This window comes from Lutjanus erythropterus, chromosome 24 (assembly GCF_056507025.1).
Source record: "Lutjanus erythropterus isolate fLutEry1 chromosome 24, fLutEry1.hap2, whole genome shotgun sequence".
NCBI lineage: Eukaryota > Metazoa > Chordata > Actinopteri > Lutjaniformes > Lutjanidae > Lutjanus > Lutjanus erythropterus.
Window position 1 is genome coordinate 13,093,781 of NC_139340.1, and position 20,434 is coordinate 13,114,214.

The window sequence follows — 20,434 nt, forward strand, 5'->3', positions numbered from 1 at the left end:
ACCAAAAAAAAATAAAAGAAAGGAAAAAAAAAGTTGCAATGCAATGATGATACGCATCCTCAGCAGCGATAATGACGTGATATAGTGTTTATAATGTGGTACACATAACTGCTGTGGCTATTCTGGCCCCACATGCCTTTCAGCATGCTGATGACGTAGTTGAGAGATGAGCTTGCCATTTTTTGGGAGCGAATATTTCCCACCAATAATCATACTACCACATTTTATGACAGCCATCTGGAAAAATAGGGTGAATCTGCAGCATCTCACTGAAAAGTAACATTAAACCTTAAGGCTACTATATAGTAGCTGAATATAGTATTATATTTGTGAAACCTTTGATCTAAGGTTTAACATCCTGTTATTTCATCTTTTTTGGAATCGTTATATATCAATATACTGTTTCGAAGTCAAACACTCTTATCTTCACTGTTTTTCAAGGTGATTTCATTCCACCGTTCCACTTTTCTCTTTTACTCCATAAAATGAAATCTTATGTTAGATACAGACATAACGTTAAGGCTTATTGTCACATAAAGCCATGGGAGCTCAAGAAATCAGATAAGAGTTTGATATGTTTATCCTTTGAGACGCTGCGGGCATTAAATGGACAGTCTAAATCCACACACTTGCAAACATTTACCTCAGAGTGGAGGAACGGCAGGATTCAAAAGCTACAGGTTGGATTGCTAAGAATATTTCTTTACAGAGATGCATTCATGGTCACAAACGGTTAGAGCCTCCTGACTTTTATTCTAGTGCCACCATCACATTGGCATTTTTGTTATTAAGCAGCTACTTGCTGGGATTGTTACTAACTTTTGTATAGACATTCATGGTCCCCAGAGGATGATGGCCATTTAGACGTACACAGACATCTGCACAGAGCCTACGCCTACAACCCTAGCAGACCTTTGCATAGTCACGTACACGGAAAATACAATTTTGGCTTTATTGTTTCAGTAAAGTCAGAGCAGTAACTTTAAAAAAAGAAGCAGCTACACTGTAAAAGTAGAAATGCTCGAGTTGTCAAATGAGCAGTCTGTTTAAAATGAATGGTAAACACACTTGCAGTGTATATTACACATAAAAAAGAAATTACTGTGGCACTCCTGATCTTACAAGGTCACCGCCACCTACATCCACTGGTATCTCACCTATTATCTACAGGCAAGAAGCAAGGTAAAGCACAAAATAAGTAAAGTGTGAGGAATGTTCTAGCTCCAGAGCTACTCTGCCTTTTATGTTTGCATAAATAACACTTCAGTCTGTTGCATGAGGTACTTAGAAGTCCAAGGGTGTTCTTCAGTGCTGTTTTGGTTCAGGGGCAGCCAGTTGACGTGTTATGCCTCCATCCCCCACCGGGAGTTCTCAGTAAGAGTTGTAGTTGACATATCCCGCGGGGTGCAGAACCCAGGGCTAACCTAGGACTTCTAGGGGATTTCGATGTCTCTAAGCTGGCCCGGGGACAGGTGGAGCTCCCTGAGGACGAGCCGGTGGAAGGGACGCACGGCCCGCTCTTAAGACCCGCTGCCACGGTGACCCTCCCGAAAGGAGTGTGAAAAAATTGCCAGCAGAGCAGATGTTGCCGGCGCTGCTCATGAAAGGGAAAATAAGAGCAGCTCCCACAAGTTTTCCACAAAGGATAATGTTAATAGATTTTTCTTAAGGGAAAAGTAAATAAATAATTTTGCTAAATAATTCAAAGCAATTTTTGGTCAAATTTGAACCCAGCATTCTTGGGTTTAATTTCATCCGGGGGTCTTCAGGGATGCCTTTTTCTTGCAACTTGTAAGCACTTTCTTCTTTATCCGTAGCATGTGAAGCCTAACTACCTTAAGTGTAGCTGTGGCGTTTTCCCGTCCTTTTGTTTTTAGAGTGCTGCCTCTTTGTGGTCTTGGAGCCCACAATAAGAGATGCGGTATGTAGCGAGACGTTGGGTTATCCGAAGCTTTTAAGCTGTCGTCCGTCCATCCGCAAGTGCTTTTTTGGATGATTGATGCCGCATATAGCGCGCACACCTTTTATCCACAATAAGAGACAATGTGGGGAAAGATAACTGTGATTACAAATGTCATTCCCGCTAAGAAGCTTTCTCCTCGCTTCAGACGTTTGTCTAGTTACATTTTCAGCAAGTAACAAGCCAGCCGGTTCAGGGGCCTAATAAGTGACACACATAATGGAGTACTAAGTATACTGACGCCACTGACCGTCTGATGTTATTATCCAGCCTAAATTAAAATTGATTTTTGTTGAGAAATCTGTAAATATATCCCTGGTGTTTCTTTTGACTTGTGGACTTAAAAGGCACAAGAGTTTTTTGGGGATAAAATAAAGTATCTGTGTGTAATCTCTGGTCATTTCATTAGTACATTATCTGTGTGTGCGTCACATAGTTCTTTTTTTCGTGTGTATGTATGTAAATAACAGTGTATAGTTTTGTTTAATTTTATTACGCATTTAATCCTTTTCCAATTCTTTTTCTGTATGCATGTTGAAGAGATGAACTTTCTTTACATTGTGTGACCCTAAATATTTCATGCTGCTTCCACAAATATGTGCCAAAACAGTTTGAAAAATGAGAATAAAATATGCATACAAGCTCAGTAGAGTTTGTATTTATTACACAAAAAGTAAGGAGAATTCAATTTTCAGTTTGACTTCAAGGATGCAAATGAGTCACTCTGTTACCTCGGTTGTAATTTTCTAAATCTGACTTTAAGGGATAAAATTGATCCTCTTTGCAATTTCAAATTTCAGTGTCTGTGATAAATAACAGAGTTTATGATCTAACAATAGACCCGAGGCAGCATTAAACCTTGTGTTAACACATTACTTTTGATTGACAAAGCTCTTGGCTTGATGATGCTGTTACATAACCTCTGATTGGCGGCACTCAATACCATGCCTTGATTTACATGCACATACATGGTAGCTAAAATGTGACTGGCAGGAGCTGGCTGGGAATGGCTGCAAAAAACGCAGAATCGGTCATGAAAACTCGCTTCAGGGTACAGCAGGGGTGTTTTAAGTCAATTTGGGGTCTAAGGCAAACTGGTCTAGAGCCCTTGTTGTTCCCCTTTTCAATCCTAAGTCATAAAATATAGCCTTAAGAAAGAAACTGTTCTGTCGTCTGGTGGTATGGCAGTGGATACTTCTGTATCTCTTGCCATACAGGCGCAGGGTGAACAGGCTGCCCCCTGCTTCATCTTTTTTTCAGCAGTTCTGGGGTAGTTTGGCTCCATTTTTCAACTAGCCGAGCTGTTTGTTTTTATGAATTGGATGCGCAGATGCTAAGCAAGATCATAGTCCAAGTTAGTGGGGAGGCCCTGATGAATTAAGCATTATGATTCCTGTTCTAGCATGTTTTTTTTCAAAAAGACATAATTAGCAACAAGTATAAAAATAAATTTGAAAATAAAAATTATTTTATGCAGCATTTTGTACGGCGCCAGTGGCAATTGCTGAACTTTGCCTGATGCTAAATCCCCCCCTGGGCTACAGTTACAGGAATAATTGCTGTGAGATTCAATAGAACTGCTTGGTTCTACCACAGAACTGCACTGCTGTCCAATAAGCTGCCCTGCCGGAGCAGCAGCATGGCAGTGAAGCTCAAGGACATTTGTGTTACAGTGGATGACAGAGTTTTATATTATTTTTTATTTTTTTTCAACACAGATTTCCCACACTGACGTGCCTATATTCAAAGCAGCTACCTTCCCGGCTCCCTTATCAGCACTGCAGAGAATGGAACCATTGTACATCGACCATGACAAATGAACTACACACTAAAACATTATCGGCACTCTGTCATAAGACTGAATGACTACGGTCTATCAGCATTCTTTCGGGGGGGAAATGTTCATTATGTGGGATTTTAATTTTTAAAAATCATAGAGGTGGCTGATGAAAATATTATCATAATGGCTTCGAGGAAATGGTATGGATTTTTTTTTTCTGGAAGAGCAGTTACCTGGACGATAATTGTGTCATGCCTGCACTGACTTAAAAAAATATCCTGCACACACATCAGGGCTGTAAAAAGTGCAAATTAATGAGAGCTAACACATGAATCATTCAAATTTGAATGCCGCACACGCCGTCTAATTTGCTCCGTGGGAGACTCTCGAGAGACCGCCGCGGCCGAGGCGAGGGTCCTGTGACAGATGGAGACAGCTGAGGAGGTCAGTAGGCTGCTAAAACTTTTAGCAGCTAGCTTGTCAGCTTGTACTGTGACACGGTTATCAGTGAAGAAGAGTGCAACACGCGCTTGTAAAATTAGCAGAGGACACAAACTGCAAAGCTTGTTAATCAGCCTGCTGTGTTTCTTCATCCTTTCACCTTTCATTAATTGTTGCTTAAAAACTTAAATATACAAGTTTTATTTATTCGGGTTAATTAGACTTTGAATTTCTAATATTTATACACAAACAGTTTATTTTAACAGTGTGCAAGCAAAAGTACTTTGCAATTGCATTAAATGTCAACCCAACAACCCAGTGGACATCAACATCACCCAATCAAGGCTTGATGACTAAACTAACGGTAAAATCTATTTTGCAGACAGATTTTGCAGCCTGAATGTACCACTGATCATCAGTTACAAATACACAATGATCTTCCTCTGTGTGGCCTCAGTACAAGTGGGAAAAACTCAGACATAAACATAAATGACCAACAATAAATAAGAAGAGCTGCTGACACCGCAGCAGGAACAACAAGTGATATCAGCCTATTAATAACCGCCACTTGAACAGCAAAATAAAACCAAAGCAACGACACAGAGATGAATGAACAAAACCATCTCTGCAACAGCTGCACAAATACACATATTAATCCCAAGCCCAAGTTTGTACACACCGTGTGAAGCACCTATATGTTGTTGGTCGATGCAGTTTTTGTACTCACTTGTCTGGACGTCTTGTGCACAGACAAGTCTTCATCAATCTGTCCTTGGCTGAACTCCTCAGCTTGACCATTCTCAGTTCATTTGATGACCACTCCGCTCGGCCTCTGCGTCCCACTGGGCTCCTCCAAGATATCAAAGAAGTTATTTGCGCCGAATGAGCCTCTGCACTCACAACTTTGTCAGAAACTGTCAGAAACAGCAGAAAATCCTCACACACACACACACCTCCCTGAAGGTGCAGGTTCCTCCTCAGCAAAGCAGCAAATGTAGTAATGGCTGCTGGAGGATCCAGCGTGATTAGTTTGGCAATGAGGCCGGTTGGTCATGCAACATCTCGGGTGAGTTTGATTTGCGTCACTTAGCATGCCTCCCAGGTGGGTGCATCAAATTAGGGAATAATTAAGGTAGATGTCGCCTGCAGGTTTGCAGATTTACAAAGTCAGCCATACGTTTATTCACAATATTTCCATCTGTGGTGACAAACTCAAAGCATATTTTAATAAAAAAAAAAACAACATCAAACGCGATTCGTCAGATCATTACAATCCTGTAAAAGTGTCCAAATAATGGATTCAAATAAAATAAATGCTATTAGTTTTGGCCTTTATTTGACCAGGATGCTCTACTGACTTACACAAATAAAAGCATTAAAAACATTCCATCTACCAACATTATAACAATTGCACCTACTCATTTTATTACTTTAAATCTATATAATGCATATATGCAGTGTCAGAGAGTGTATACAGGTCTATATACACAATAGAGGGTGAGAAGTAGGGCAACAATGGCGGTGTTACTATATTCAGAGGATTATATGAATGTTCTTTTGGGAATAAAATGCCTGCTTCTTATTTACAGCTGACATTTGTTTCCATACAGATGAATACACAAGTGTATATAATGGATGAGCGCCACACTAATCATACAAAAGCTCACTTTCTCTGTTCCCAACCCCACAACTGAAACCAAGCCCTGTTTTATAAGAGAATGGAAATGTGATAAAAAAAAAATTGCCTGTGAATCCCACTTTGTTTCCCCTTTCAACCAAATAAATGCAACATATTCTCCTGTGAAATAACCTGAGGGAGAAATGAACCAGCAGGATGCTGCTTAAGCTGTTTAAAACAAGAGACACACACAAAACATCAGTCTGAAGTGATTGTGTTACATGACTGGAGAGAGCTGCCGGCGACTGCTCAATAAAACATTCCTAGATTCCCCTTGTGAAATCCTAAACACAGCCTACACCATGGGCCGAAGACAGGGGGATTAAGACCCAGAAATGTAATCCACCTCTGAAACAAGTGTTACAAAACTACTCCTCATATCAGCTTCAAACGCAGGGCAGCCAGCAGTGCACTGGGAACAAAATATGGAAACATCTAAAGCATGCAGGGCAGTGAGCCTTGAGGACCAGCACTGGGAAACACTGCATTAAGTTATGTAAGTTGCGCTACATTTGTCAACTTACGTTAATTAACTTACAAATGTTGCATTACATTCATTAACTTACACACTAACCTAAACCTAATAATACTGCTTCGTAAACCTTACCGAGTAGCCCACTTTCTGCACCCTTATTTTGAAACTACCCAGACGCTGCATATTGATGATCACTGACTTTACTGTGGAATCATGCAAAAGGCAAACCCGATGATAGAGGGGCACCTACAGCAGTTTGAAGCCACTGACCAAGCTGCTGTTTCTGATGCATTTGAAAAGAACGTGTTCGAATCTGTGGAACCTCTCAAAAAATGAATTAATCAACATTTTATCCATGCAAAAACTAAATAAAAGATGCAATATAAAATTATCGAACCTCCTATAATAAATTATTTAGCCAATTTTAATCATATCATGAGGACTTAGAGCCATTATTGCACCTCCTGGCGTCAGTGATGCTTGCAGTTTATTGATCTAGAAGTCAGTGAATATGAGAATCCTCAACAAGTACCATGTACCTGTTGATACACAATAATGCGCTTTCTGGCATTTCACAAAAGGTGTGAATGGTGAATTAATATGCCTACACATTGCTTAGTATCACCACCCACACATTTAATGCATTTTTGTGAAGTGACTGTACTGTATTAGTATGAATACGCCATCCATTTCCAAAGGGCTAGGATTAGCACGATCACCCGGCACTTATCTACACATGGCCTGGGTGGTAAAGGATTGCCTGCAGCTGTTTTTTTTTTTTTTATGAACGGGCCAGTAACCAGGCGGCGGGAGGAGCTTAAAGTTACTGAATGGGATGTGACTAAGCTCAGACAGGATTTCGTCTGCCTCATTCACAGACCTGACCTTGTTATTTATTTATTAATTTTTTTGTCAACATCCCACCTGTCGCCCTGATCATGACTGTCCTTCCCACACGGTCTCGTTATTTTCCTCTGACGGCTGTTTCCATACCAACAGTACACATGGAAACGCCGTTGGAACACACAGGCTCTCTGAGGTCACCTTCATACCTGCAGTCTGGGTCACGTGGACAAAGGAAAAATATATATATGTTTAGCGTGTCCCAAATCCATGCTACACACTAATTCTGAGCATGGCTTTGACTTGTAGTGTGTGCACACGAGAAAAGTGTTGGCCTGCAATCGCCAAGGCATCCTCAGGGTTACTGCATGGGGAAAAAATTTAAATATGTCTGGGTGAACATAGATCCTACAGTAGAACCTAAAGGTGGATGCACGGCCATGATAGAAGGACGGCACTGGACCGAACGAAAGGGGCAAAAATCTAAACGGGGCATCGCTGCTAAGCATATGATTCTGTGAATCTCTTGGGGGACACTCAGGCTGAACAGAAGGGCACCAATCACAGAAGACAACCGAAGAGGCACTTGGAGGGCTGCTCAAGAGCCGTCCTGGCAAGACATCAGAGCAAACGCTAAGCCTGGAATAAATAACATTTTCAAAATACCCATCAAAATAAAACCTCTCTGATCATTTGTAGGTATTTACTTGAAACAAACTCAACAAAACTGTGGAGAAAATTAAAGTAGTCATGATGTAAAAATCAAACTCGCGGGCAGACATAACTCGGTAATTTACAGATCAAGAATATGACAACTGAAATTTCTCGTCAGGGTTTCAGGATGTCTGTGAGCCTTCAAAATTGTTTTTTTCCGCTGCAATATCTCAGTTTGATCAGTCAAGTTGCCTTTAATTAAAAGGTCTCCTGCTTTCCACTAATTCTCTTTATAAACATCTCCCTGTGACGATTTCCTTGAACACCTTCATTACAGGGATCATCAATCAAAAATCATTTTGAAATATCACGCGGTGACAGCGCGGCTTAACACAGTGATTACACGCCACTAATGAGAAAATAAATGTTGGCCTGTGTCTGGATGAAAAATCAAGGCCCGAGTGTGGCTGGGCAGCCGGGACGGCGCTCTTCTCCGAGCTGACATTTATAATCAAAGGCTGACATCTGTCATCACTCCCTGAGGGGCCTTGTCTGTTGTGATTACAGTTCAGATGAAGCATATTTGCATAATAAGTGCAGTTGACTCAATGACAGTTTTTTGGACTTTCTCTCGTTGTGTTTTTGTTTAGAATCGGTCGTCAGTGCCATGCATGCACCTTGACATGAAACGCGAAACAGGTTTTTGTCTTTCTAATAATTGTTCAGAGAGTAGAGTGCGGCTCTTTTCATGCCTCTTGTGATTACAGTGATTTTGAAAAGCGACGGTGGCGCTGCAAGGCCGGCTCGTGGTAATTGGCATGTTGATATGTCTAGAAAATGAGAGGAAAATATAGAGGGAACATCCAAGGCCTCGTAGTCTGGTATTCTCTAAATACCAAGAGGTCAGTGTAATTCCCCATCATGCCAATCGGCAAATGAGGTGCGAGTGATAAAGCTGGAGTGCCGGGAGAGGGTGTGTAAAGTCATGGACAGCTGACAACTGCAAGACCGAGGACATGATTAAGATTAATATCTGATCATGTAGCTTTTTTCTAGTTCGGCTAGCTTTTGGATGGTGATGTCAGTCAGTTGGTAGTTGGTTGGTGAGTCCAGGACTAATTTTGTACAGACGTTCATGGTCCCCAGAGAATAGCACCTACTGACTTTGATGGTCCCTTGATTTTTACTTTAGCACCACCAGCAGGTTAGATTGCCATTAGATTAGGTGATTCGGGATCTCTAGGGAATAAATTCCAATGCTTTTTTGTCCTCTGATTTTTTATTGCCACCAGCAGGCCACAGTTCAATTATCTGGGGAATTACTGTCTGTTCACATTTAAGAGATGAATGAGCAAAAAAAATACATCACCAGATGATGCATTTTATGATTTTGCTTATTCTCTGACTTGTCATCTAGCATCATCATCAGGATATATTTAATTTTTTCCCATTCTTTGGTCTAAGCCCTGGTGACATTCTTCTCAGCCGTAACTGTAGCCTACTTTGCGTTTGGCGCCAATTAGCAAATGTTAGCATGCACATTATCAACATGTTTCATCTTTGCCTTTATGTTAGCATACTGACAATAGCATTTAGCTCAAAGCACCACTGCGCCTAAGTGTTATTGTCCCTCGTGTTTTTATTCTCTGAAACTCCATCACACATAAAGCCTTCCAAACCAGAGTATCACCCCATATATTGCCACAATGTGACGGCCTGTTCGATATTGTACTGCATTTCAATACAGTAATACTTCTCATTTCTATTCATTGTGTTGGAGATTTGAGGCAATGTTGCCTTTGTGTTAGGCCAAATGATCTTTCCCCCTCAAAAAGATATCATTTCCATACTTCCACTATACCGATGGCATCCGATTTTATGCTGTAGCGCGTTGCTATATTTCAAATGCACTTCAAAGCCTTGGCCAGGTAACAAATAGCTGTAATACTCCCATCCCCGGCTAAGCTTTGTGAATGCACTGCAACATTTCCATGCTGAGCACCGCTGGGTTCCCCCTCATCAAATATATTACCCCTGCATCCCTCCTCCTTAGCACCACACTGCGCTAGCGGCTATTTATAGCACAAACATATTGATCACCCTCTGCACCACCCTCTATCACTCTGTCCAGAGTGAGAGCGCAAAAGAGAGTGAGAACGCTTTATGACCCTCAATGTACGTGTGTGTGAGTGTGTGTGTGTATTTGTGGGCTGGGTAGTGGGGGATTGTCTGTGTTTGTGTGTGTGTGTGTATGTGTGTGTGTGTGTGTGTGCGTGTGTGTGTAGGCTTAGGGAGAGGGGCTGCCCTGTAATTCAGCTGCAGACAGAGTTAACTCTGATTAAACAGCCTCATGGGGCTATAAAATCCCTGGATATAAAAATAGGCAAAGCTCTCCACCAGTGCGACCACTTTAAAGCTCCGATATGGAAATCAGCTTCCGACTTCCAGTGGCGCCTTTCGGTTGCTTTAAAGCCATCACAAAAAAACCCCAAGAAAAACAGCCCTTATTAATTTATCATATAGGCTTCAGTTCCACTGCGGCCACATAAATTAGAAAGAGAGACATCAATAAAAGTCCTGATGCATAAAAAGCCTTCAGGGAAAGTGTGTCACCATGTTGTTATGGGAAATACTAGTTTAATAACAGTGTATGGAGATTTAAAATCAGCAGATTCATGAGTTTAACTTATATCTTCAACAGATACATTAAGGGAGAAATGGGGAGAAAGAACCATTATCCTGAAGCAAAAGCCCTCTTCTCTGAAAATACATCCTCTGGAGTTTGATTTCAGTGACTGCCTGCCTTACTACCTGCCAGACTCCATTAACACATTGCTTAGTGTAACCACTGCAAACATTTACTCCTTCTAAAAGAGCACTGATGATTTACATGCATAAAAGGACACCGACTCCTGCGGCGAACATTCAGCATCAATTTTATCTCTAATAAATCCAAAAACGCACACTGGAGTTGGAGTTCAGGGACTGCCTGCCTTACTGTTTGACAAACTTCATTAAGATTTTGCTCAGTTTAACAGTTAGAAACATCTAACCCTGCTAATGACTTGTGACAACTCATAAACGGACATTAACTCATTCGGGAAAACATTTGGCTTGAATTTTAACTCTAATAATTTTTGAAATATGCAGTCATTCTCATTTGGCTGGGTGGTTTCTGTGCTGTAACAAACTCAGAACACATTATTATAGCTTGACAGACTTAAATCTCTTATTTTATATCATGGTCATTTTAAGATTTAGTACAGTAAATACAGTATGTTACTTATGTCTGCTTTAATATGCTGAGTGTATCTTCAAAATGTATACACTTGCTTTTACAAGCAGCCGCATATATTTTTAGCGATGGCATCACAAGATGACATGATCATGATTGACACTTCCCCCTTAAGGAACCATGTAAATCCTTTAGGTTTTGCCAGGTTTGCAGCATTGGATTTCACACATTTTCCTGCCTCCACTCACAGGTTTGCATCATATGAGTCAGAGAAGCTGTCACCGCCTGCCAATCACAGCCGGCTATTACAGCACTCCAGTATGTTTTAATGTCAAGTTCATTTAGGATAAAATGACCATTAAGCTGTTCAGGGTTAAGGTATTTTGTCTGCTCTACTTTAACATTTTTTCTCAGTGTTCTGATTGAAAAAAAAAAACGTGTTCCTATATGAGGTAAGATAGAAAATACACATTTAATGTTGTGGCAAAAAGATGCCAGGAGGCATGCCCCCAGGTTTCTTGGAGAAAAAGAGCTAAGCAACATAGTGCTGTGGACAGGATGTGCAACAAAAGGTATTTTAGCCACTTAAAGTTTAAGTGTATGCTATATTTAGAATATTTTCATCACTCTACCTTTTCTTCAGACAGACTTTTCTGGTGGGAAAGTGCAGTTACATAAGCCAAACAGTGCTCTCTCCAAATAAACCAAACTCCACTTGTCAAAATCAGAAATTTTACCTCAAAGGACACAGGAGTTGCTGGTCTACTGCCGCCTCAATCTGTTAGTTTATTTGTGCGAGTCCAACTTGTTAAAGGGAGAGTTCAGATTCAAAGTCACACAATAACACGCACAAACTAACCGGTCAAGGCAGTGGTAGACAAGCAACACCTGTGTTCTGTGAGGTAAAATTACTGAATTCAGCCATTGAGTTTGGTTGGTTTGGAGAAAGTGCTAATTGGCTTCTATAACATGAGTTTCCCATTAGAAAAAGCTGCCAAACTTCTAAGTAAAGTGCTGAAATATTATAAATATTAAAAAAAAAAAAATCCTACAGCAATGTCGTGGAATCAACTAACCTTTTTACATTAATGGAAATGTACAAGTGTTAAATTTTCAAGTTGATTAAAGATAAAATTTCTGGTATTTATTTTCAGAACTCTTCAGAACTTCATAAGTTAACGTGAAGTCTTTTAACTTGAAATGATGAGTTGAACGAATGAGAGTTCAATCGACTCATTAAATTAAGTTTCAAAAGAAACATGATCAGCATATTAGCAGACTTCCTAATGCACTGATTTAGAGTTAAAGCTTTTGAACAATTTATTTCAGAAAAGTTTGTTTTGAATAATTACAGAATTAAATTCTTTTTAAATTCAGTCAACTTTAAATTTTACGGCAATCAAAGAACAACTTTTTTTTAAAAGTTAAATAGTTTATTTTTAGAGCGTACCTCATGCAACTTCCATTCAAACCCTGGTGGTTCAGGAAGTTAAAGCCACACATAGAGTACCTGCACCTCCAGGGTTCAAATTCAGCCGCTACCTTACTTCGCTTTATCGGATGTCAGCCCTATCTCTACTTCCCACGATCTTCACTGTCAGAACCTAAACCACCTTATAAATAACCTACATAAATATCTGATATCATAGCATGTTTGGTTCCTTCCTATCTCCAAATGGCTAAGATTAGACCAGAGAAAATGCCTGAAACTACCAGAATCCTGCAGAATATTGTAATCCCCGCTGTTTGCTCCCACATCAGTAGCTGTCTCATCAGATTTGATAATCAGAAAATGACAGCAGTCCTCACACTCCTATCTTTTTGGCAAATACGTTTCTCAGAGGCCGTGTGGAGATTGTGATTGCAGAAAAGCTCGAAAATCTGCTTGGGGTTTCGGGGGCCCTCCGACAAAAGGGTTTGTGGGTGTTTATCGAGCTGTCCAAAAGCCACAGCGTGGACTGAAAGCCAGAGTCGGTCCTTATGTTTGGCTTGAGTGGGTCCAACATGGCAGCTGTCTGGCTGTAGGGATTTCCATTATAATGTGGCTGTGAGGGAATATACTGCAGGAAAAAAAGCTGGTAAAACAAGCAACCAGTATGCATCAGTATGCAAATATATACCTTGTTTATCTTCACTTGGCTGTATTCGCATAATATTTGCATTTTTATGGTCAGATTCCTTAATTTAAACACACGCATCCTTTTATATAACAACTGTCCATCATTTGATAAGATATTTTGACAAATCATGACAGGTATTTAACAGCCTCCAGGATCTCAATCAGCTATTCTCCTCATTTTTTAAAATATTTTTTAAAAACTAATGAATAAAATAATTAAGCCTTGTAACCAGCATCAGCTGGGGAAATAAAAAATACATTTTCAGTGGGAGTCGTTCACAAAAGAAGCACTGCATTTATTATGTAAAAACGACTTGATTTAAAGTCTTTTTCTTTTCGAGATGCCGCCTCTAGGACTTTTCCTCTCATAAATTGTAATATACCTTAGACAGTACATTGTTATTCTGTTCTGTTCAGACAGAAAGTGTTTGGCATATATGGAGAGAAAGCTATTGCTTTTTAAAATCACACTCAGGTTCACATATTTCATATATATAAATATATATAAATATAAATATATAAATATATTTCACATATTTAAAATGAAATATTAATAATACACATTATAATATTGTGTAAATAATCCAGAGTCTCCAAAGGATACTGTATGCTCCTAAATCATTTATTTTTCTTTTCTTTCTCACTTTGTCCTATAATAAGGTAAAGATCACTTTGGGTTAAGAACAAGTTAGTAAAACATAAGACGTGTTTCCATTAACATATTTTAAGTATCACATCAGAGAAGCTTCACGGAAGCTGATGAATCTTGCACAGCCGAAACATCATGATCGCCCCCTGGCGGCTGGCTGCAGCATGCGCAGCTGTATAAATTATTCAGGTGTTCCTTTTTTTCTGATAAGTTTGGCTTTAATAAGTTATTTGATGCCATAAAAAGGGGGCTTCATGTCTTGATTCATAGCTGAGCCCTGCTCTCCACTCAGTCAGCTGGGTGCGTTGGCGGGAACTCGATGCCGCGGCTCCAACCCCGATCACTACTGTGCAGACTTTGGCTCCAAATGACATCACCTCGCAAGATGGCAGAGCTAATATCTGGCATATTTTGGCTTTGATTTTTGTGTGGTGGGAGGAAGTGGAGACACGTCATCCATCTTTATTTACAGCCACATGTCTAATTTGCATTTTCTTTCCTTTTTTTTCAAAGGTTCATTTCTAACATGTCCTTGAAATTCACTTTACAAGTATATTAAGACAGTTATTGTGGTTTTGATTAAAAGAATTATGATCATGGCCATGCTTTAAAAGGAAGAAGCAGAATGTTGGCAGAAGAAGAAGAAGAAAGTTTTGTTGACTAATCCATCCACTGTGGACTAAGCACCTGTAGAATGTGTTTACCATCAGATCTTTCAGTGCTCACTTACTGCTTTCATTTAGCCTACAAGGCGTGAAGGATAATGAAGTGCACAAGACTGTACAGATGATGTTAAAATTCATAGGAGCACAGTTCTGACTGGAAGAAGGTACTCTGTTCAGCAGCTGCAATATCGCCCAAGGGGCTGCCTTTAGTGCTTTTGCTTTAATCCCGCGGCAGCAACTTGTTGCCAGGAAAGATTTTAAAGGATTTCGAACCACGTGACCGCTCTCCCCGCCTGTTGTTGGGAGCTTTGCCAATTAACGTTACCCAAAAATTGGACGGGTGAGTCAGTACCCTTGGTTTGTCCCTGAGTGCATTGCAGGCGGCTGTTTGGCGAGGAGCCAGTGTCTCAGGCCAAATGCGTAGGTTAGGGAACTATTGTGCTGGAGTGTTGATATAGCTAAGGTGAGGACTTGCTGGCCAGGGAAGTCTGCTGGGAGAAAGACTGCAACACTGTACACATTTCTTGTATTAAATCAGTTTTAAATTGCTTTCTCGAGTACTAGAAATGACCTTATTGTTGAACTGAATAGCATGCATGTTGCTCCCTGTTTGTTTCCCTTTGAAAGTGTAGCATGCGTCTGCTCTGCTCGGCTCGTTCTCGCTATCGTTTGTTGGTACATTATCTCTTTCCGGGCCTTATCTGCTGTTTGTTTCTGTGTTTCCGTTGCCCCTTTTGTCGTGTCTCTCTCCGCGTCTTTATGTTAATCCCCAGCTGCTGTCTATCAATATGGAGTGTTTGTTCATAATGTGACTCCCTGGTTTAACCTCAATATACAAGCCGTTAAGCTGGAGCAGCGCTGAATTCTGATGCACCGCTCTGTGTGGGGGAACATGTTCATTCATGTCAAAACACTGACAGGAGAACAATGTAATGTATTTTAAAATCCAGACCGCTGGTACTGTACTGTATGCATACCATTCAGTCCCTCTGGGATTTTGCAGGCTCTTTTCAGATTGTTGTGGCCTGAAACGCCTGATAAAAAGACATAAAAAGCATCTAAAAAAAAAGACTGATGCATTAACAAAAAAAGTAAATAATAATTTAGTCTGTAAGCTACAATGATTGGTCAAATTTGCAGAAGAGTTGCAGCGACTGGACATAACTGCAAGGCTGTGGAGAAGTTGTCTTACTTGTTGTAATCACATCACAATTTGACTATTTGACTATACTGACTATCCAAATGATGGTGGAGAACAAAAGTGAGCAAAAAGAACAGTAAATATTAGATTTACATTCATCAGGTGGCCAGAATGACAACTCATACAAGTCGATATTGCAAGGTTTCCATGCAAAGGTAATGCAAATTTTAATTTTAATTCCCAGATAATCCATAAATGTGCTCTCCTTTCCACTACAGTTATGGCAGATATTTAAAGTTGAACATAAATCTCCAGTCAGGTGCCATTAAACCACTGCAAAGAAAGATGCTGGGTAGAAAGCATGATGGAAATATGGCATTTATGTTTGTTTAATCTATTAATGAGTTGAATATTAATAATTAATAATTTAGTGGAGGCAGTGGAATGTGAATTAACTCAAAAGCCCCATGCAAGATTTATTTGCAATACATAAACTTTAACATCAACATCAGCCAAGTCTAAAACTTTGTAATTTGTGCAAAGAAAGAGAAAGAAACAAATCAGGTAATGCAGAATAAACAACAAAGGTGTCACTTTAAAGTGCTTTTTGACATTTTAAAATTGAATCTTTCTCGACTTTTGTATTGTTTGTTGGTTTTCACTGTTTTTGTCATGTAAATAAGAATAACTAGGTGTAAAAAAAAAATAATAAAGACTTATATAACCAGATATCTGAATGACTGCATGTTGCTTTATGTAGGAGTAGAAAGAGTGAAAGCAAAGTTTACAAAGTGCTCAAAAGTTGATGTTAAAAGGTAGCCTTGTCAGAACAGGTTAACATTATCCAAACGGGCGCGAGCAGGCAGGAAAAAATTCAAAAGAGCCTTGGAGAAACTAAGGCAGGCAGAATGTGAGACAAAGGCTGGAACACCACTGCAGGGAGGAACAATGGACAATCTGGCAAAGAACTGGAAGCAGAAAAAAAGATGACACAGAACCAAACAGCTACAACACGGAAGAGAAATAAGAGCTGAAAATGAGAAATTTAGATCTTTGATTAAAAAAAAAAAAAAAAAAAAGTATGGCAAGTCTGATCTTTTTTTTTTTTTGGTAATTTTAAATTTTTGGAGATATATCAAAGTGGATAAAAAAGTTTAAAAAAGAGAAAAGATAACACCATAGCTGTGTTTTCTTGTTGTTTCCACGTTTCTTTCAAGTTGAGGATGATTAAAACCTGCATGTGTGTCTGTGTATGATCTGTCATGCAACATCGCGATCTGCCGCCTACGCCATATTCTGTTTTCTCACAAAGGCATCAACAACTTCTCCAGCCCTCCACGCTTCATCTCCCCTTTGAAAAACGACGGAGGAAATTAAAAACGCTGCATTAATTAGTGTCAGAGTTGCATGAATTTCTTCAGTTTAGAGGTAATTCGAGTGTTTCTGCCACACTGACATCACTTGCAAACACACACTGCCTCAGTCTAGACATGCACTAAATGCTTGTCTCATCTTAGTGTTGTCGCTCTTGAGACGTCCATTAAGGTTTCCCTAATCACAGTGTGGAATGGTAATGCCTCCCACACTGACACACACACACACACACACACACGGCCCTGCTCCTGAGCTGTCACTTACACAACGACAAAGCTACGTGAGAGTGTAAACTAAAGAGCTTGGCTGAGATAGGTGGTCACGTAATTGATCAAGGTTGGCAAACCGAGTCGTGGAGCTAATGAATCAAGACAATGGGCAACGGGTTTAATTATGGCTGTGAGGAGGGAATCATTAGAGGAGTTCATCTGAGGGAGGTGAACTCTCTCCCCATAGTTCCCAGCCAGGTCATACGATAAGGACCTTTATCGCACAGGTCTAATCTCACACCATTACTTATGCGCTGGAGCTCTTGTGTTAGCCCTCTTTCAAGATCCCTGTGTGGCCTGAACTTCCTCATAGGTTAGTCGCTATCAGGCAGATTAGCGTTTTAGCAGGGGGTGTCTTGTTTGACTGATGAGAAAGGCGCCAAAGTAAGTCTTTATACATGGGCAGAGGAGTTCTCCAGGGGCGGCCCCGCTTTGAAGCTTCTCCACCCAAGTTTCCTCGCCGCTATTAGGTCGTATTATCGCCTTGTTAGCCCGAGCTGCTGGAAGATTAGGTTGAGTTTACCGCAACCTAATCATCCGGCAATTGATGACACTGGGAGGGCCCCGGCTCCGATTGCTACGGCGAGGCGGTTTCCATCATGGTTGATTTATTATGTCCATTCTCAGGCCATTAAGCAAGAGGTAAGACTCCTACAGAGTGTGTTCAATTCTAAACAACTCCTTTTTGGTTTAAAATGGAGTCTGAAGCAGGTGGGGATTAGTTCCTCTTGTCAATGATGATAAATATTCTTAAGTGTTTGTCCCAACCTATCTGGTACTTTGCCAAATACTGTAGTACTTTTGGCTAACTGGTCATGGCCATTAGGTATAAACTCATGCAATAATCTTGTGATTTTTCCAGTCTAGATATGAGCAAACTGACATGAAAGAATGTTGACTCAAGGTCCCTTTTGTACAGCAGGAAATTTTTCTCTGGATTCCTTGGCTATACTTCCTGTCACTTAAACAAGCTCTGCTGAAACGATCACGGTTGAGTCCACAGTACTGTTTGTGTATTGATCAAATACAAGCAAACACTACACAGTAAGTATTATAGGTAGAGGTGGGGATTTGTGACAGACAGTGTTGCAGCCAAGACCACCTAAACCGAGGCCAAATCATGACCAAGAGCAGCATGCATTGAGACCGAGACAAGACCAAGTGTTGCCACATCTCTGCCCCTATTCCCCAAGGAAGTAATTCTGTGGCATCTTGCGTTCACATCAGAGCTGACATTCTAACATTATTGTAACTATATATGCATGTCCTCACTGGTCATAATATCACCTTGTTAGCTGCTGGAAGAAGTTAGGTTGAGTTTACCACAACCTAATCATCCAGCAATTGATGACACTGGGAGGCCCGGCTCTGTTTGCTACGGTGAGGCTGTTTTCATCATGGTTGATTTATTACGTCCATTCTCAGGCCATTAACCAAGAGGTAAGACTCCCACAGAGTGTGTTCAATTCTAAACAACTCCTTTTTTGGTTTAAAGTGGAGGGAAAGTGTTTGTCCCAACCTGTCTGGTACTCTGCAAACTACTATAGTACATTTGGCTAACTGGTATGATGAGGTTTACATTTAAAGAATGTTGACCTTTATTCACATCTGGAATTGTCCAGTTCTTTTCTAGGTCCTCAGTACTGACTGTCCTTGACACAGGAAATGCTGCAAAGACACAACAGTGTTGGGTATATATTGATACTGACAGCACTGCATTCAAGAAGAAACCAAGTCGTGACCAAGACCAAGTGCTGCCACGCCTCTAGCTCTCACCCAAGTGCAGGAGTGGTTATGTAGCATGTAGCATTTAGAGCTGATATCAGCTATAATTAATGTTAATCTCACCTTAACACAACTTGCCAAGCTGCTGGAAGATTAAGTTGAGTTTGCTGCAATTTAATTATCCAGCAATTGATGACACTGGCAGGCCCAAGTACCACTGATGTCCAACGGTTATGACTTTTTCAACCTTGGTGCCCATCGGCTATTGTCTGACAACAATTCAACCTTTTGAGGCAACAGCCAGGGTTTTTAAGAGTTCTGGTGTAGCCAGCAGGAATCCTGATAAGAGATAACAGATATCAGGGCTACAACTTCATCCTCTGTATGCCAGTCACTGTTTATGGTCCGATTAGCAACTTGAGATACGAGAACGGAGCTGGAGGCTAATCTTTATAAACAGACATCTGCATATGAATGCTCATAAATAATCAAAAGCTGAGCAGCTGATGGGTTCCAAGATTGCAGCGTGCCCACCTCTTTTCCTCTCCACACAGACCATTTACCTGCCAAAGCCCTCTCAAACGTCACTGGTCAGTACTACTCAGAATGCAAAATGCTTCTGATATCAAAATGCTGTCCCTTGCCTCAAGATTCTCCACTGAAATGCAGATATAGGGATTAAAACAACTTTCTGTTCTCCTAATATAACGGCAATCACTAATTTAGTCATCTAGCTGCAGGATAAGTCCCAGTAAAAATGTTGAAAAAGGCGCAGCAGATACAAATAACCCAACAACATCACAACCCAATTGGGAAATAAGGAGGTTATGTAATTTCATTGCTCATAGTTAGAAATACCAGCAATAAAAACTCCAACAGTGACAAGAAATAAAAGTTTCTGTTACTTTACAGCCAGGAAGCATCACTGCAGGAAAAGTGCACATGGTGAAAATGTGAGTATAGTCTTATCACCACGTCTTTCAAACCACAGAGGGCATCATTTATATTGTCTTGTCACATTGAGGCAATGGAGCTTTGCTATTCACAAAGTCTGCACCACTTGCCCGAGGGCAGTGATGGGAGTATGGGACCGATATGTATTACATCATATCACACTTGGGAATCCCATGAAAGAGGCAAGTCTACTTAATATGCAGGAACATATTAAATTCATATTAAATTCTCTATTTGACAGAGGTGCTATGTTATGCCACAGTGGACAAAGGGTTTGAAATTAATACAAACATTTATTATCTGATGCAATAAATCAAAGGTTAAAGGTTAAGATGTCTTTTAAAGGACGTCATCCTGCAAGATTATCTAGCTGTTTCTTTGTATCCACCTGAACAGTTCTGTAAACTGAATTTAGGGGAGGACAGGAATGAAAAGTATATAACGTTTTTGTAATTCCCTCTTTGCACAGAGA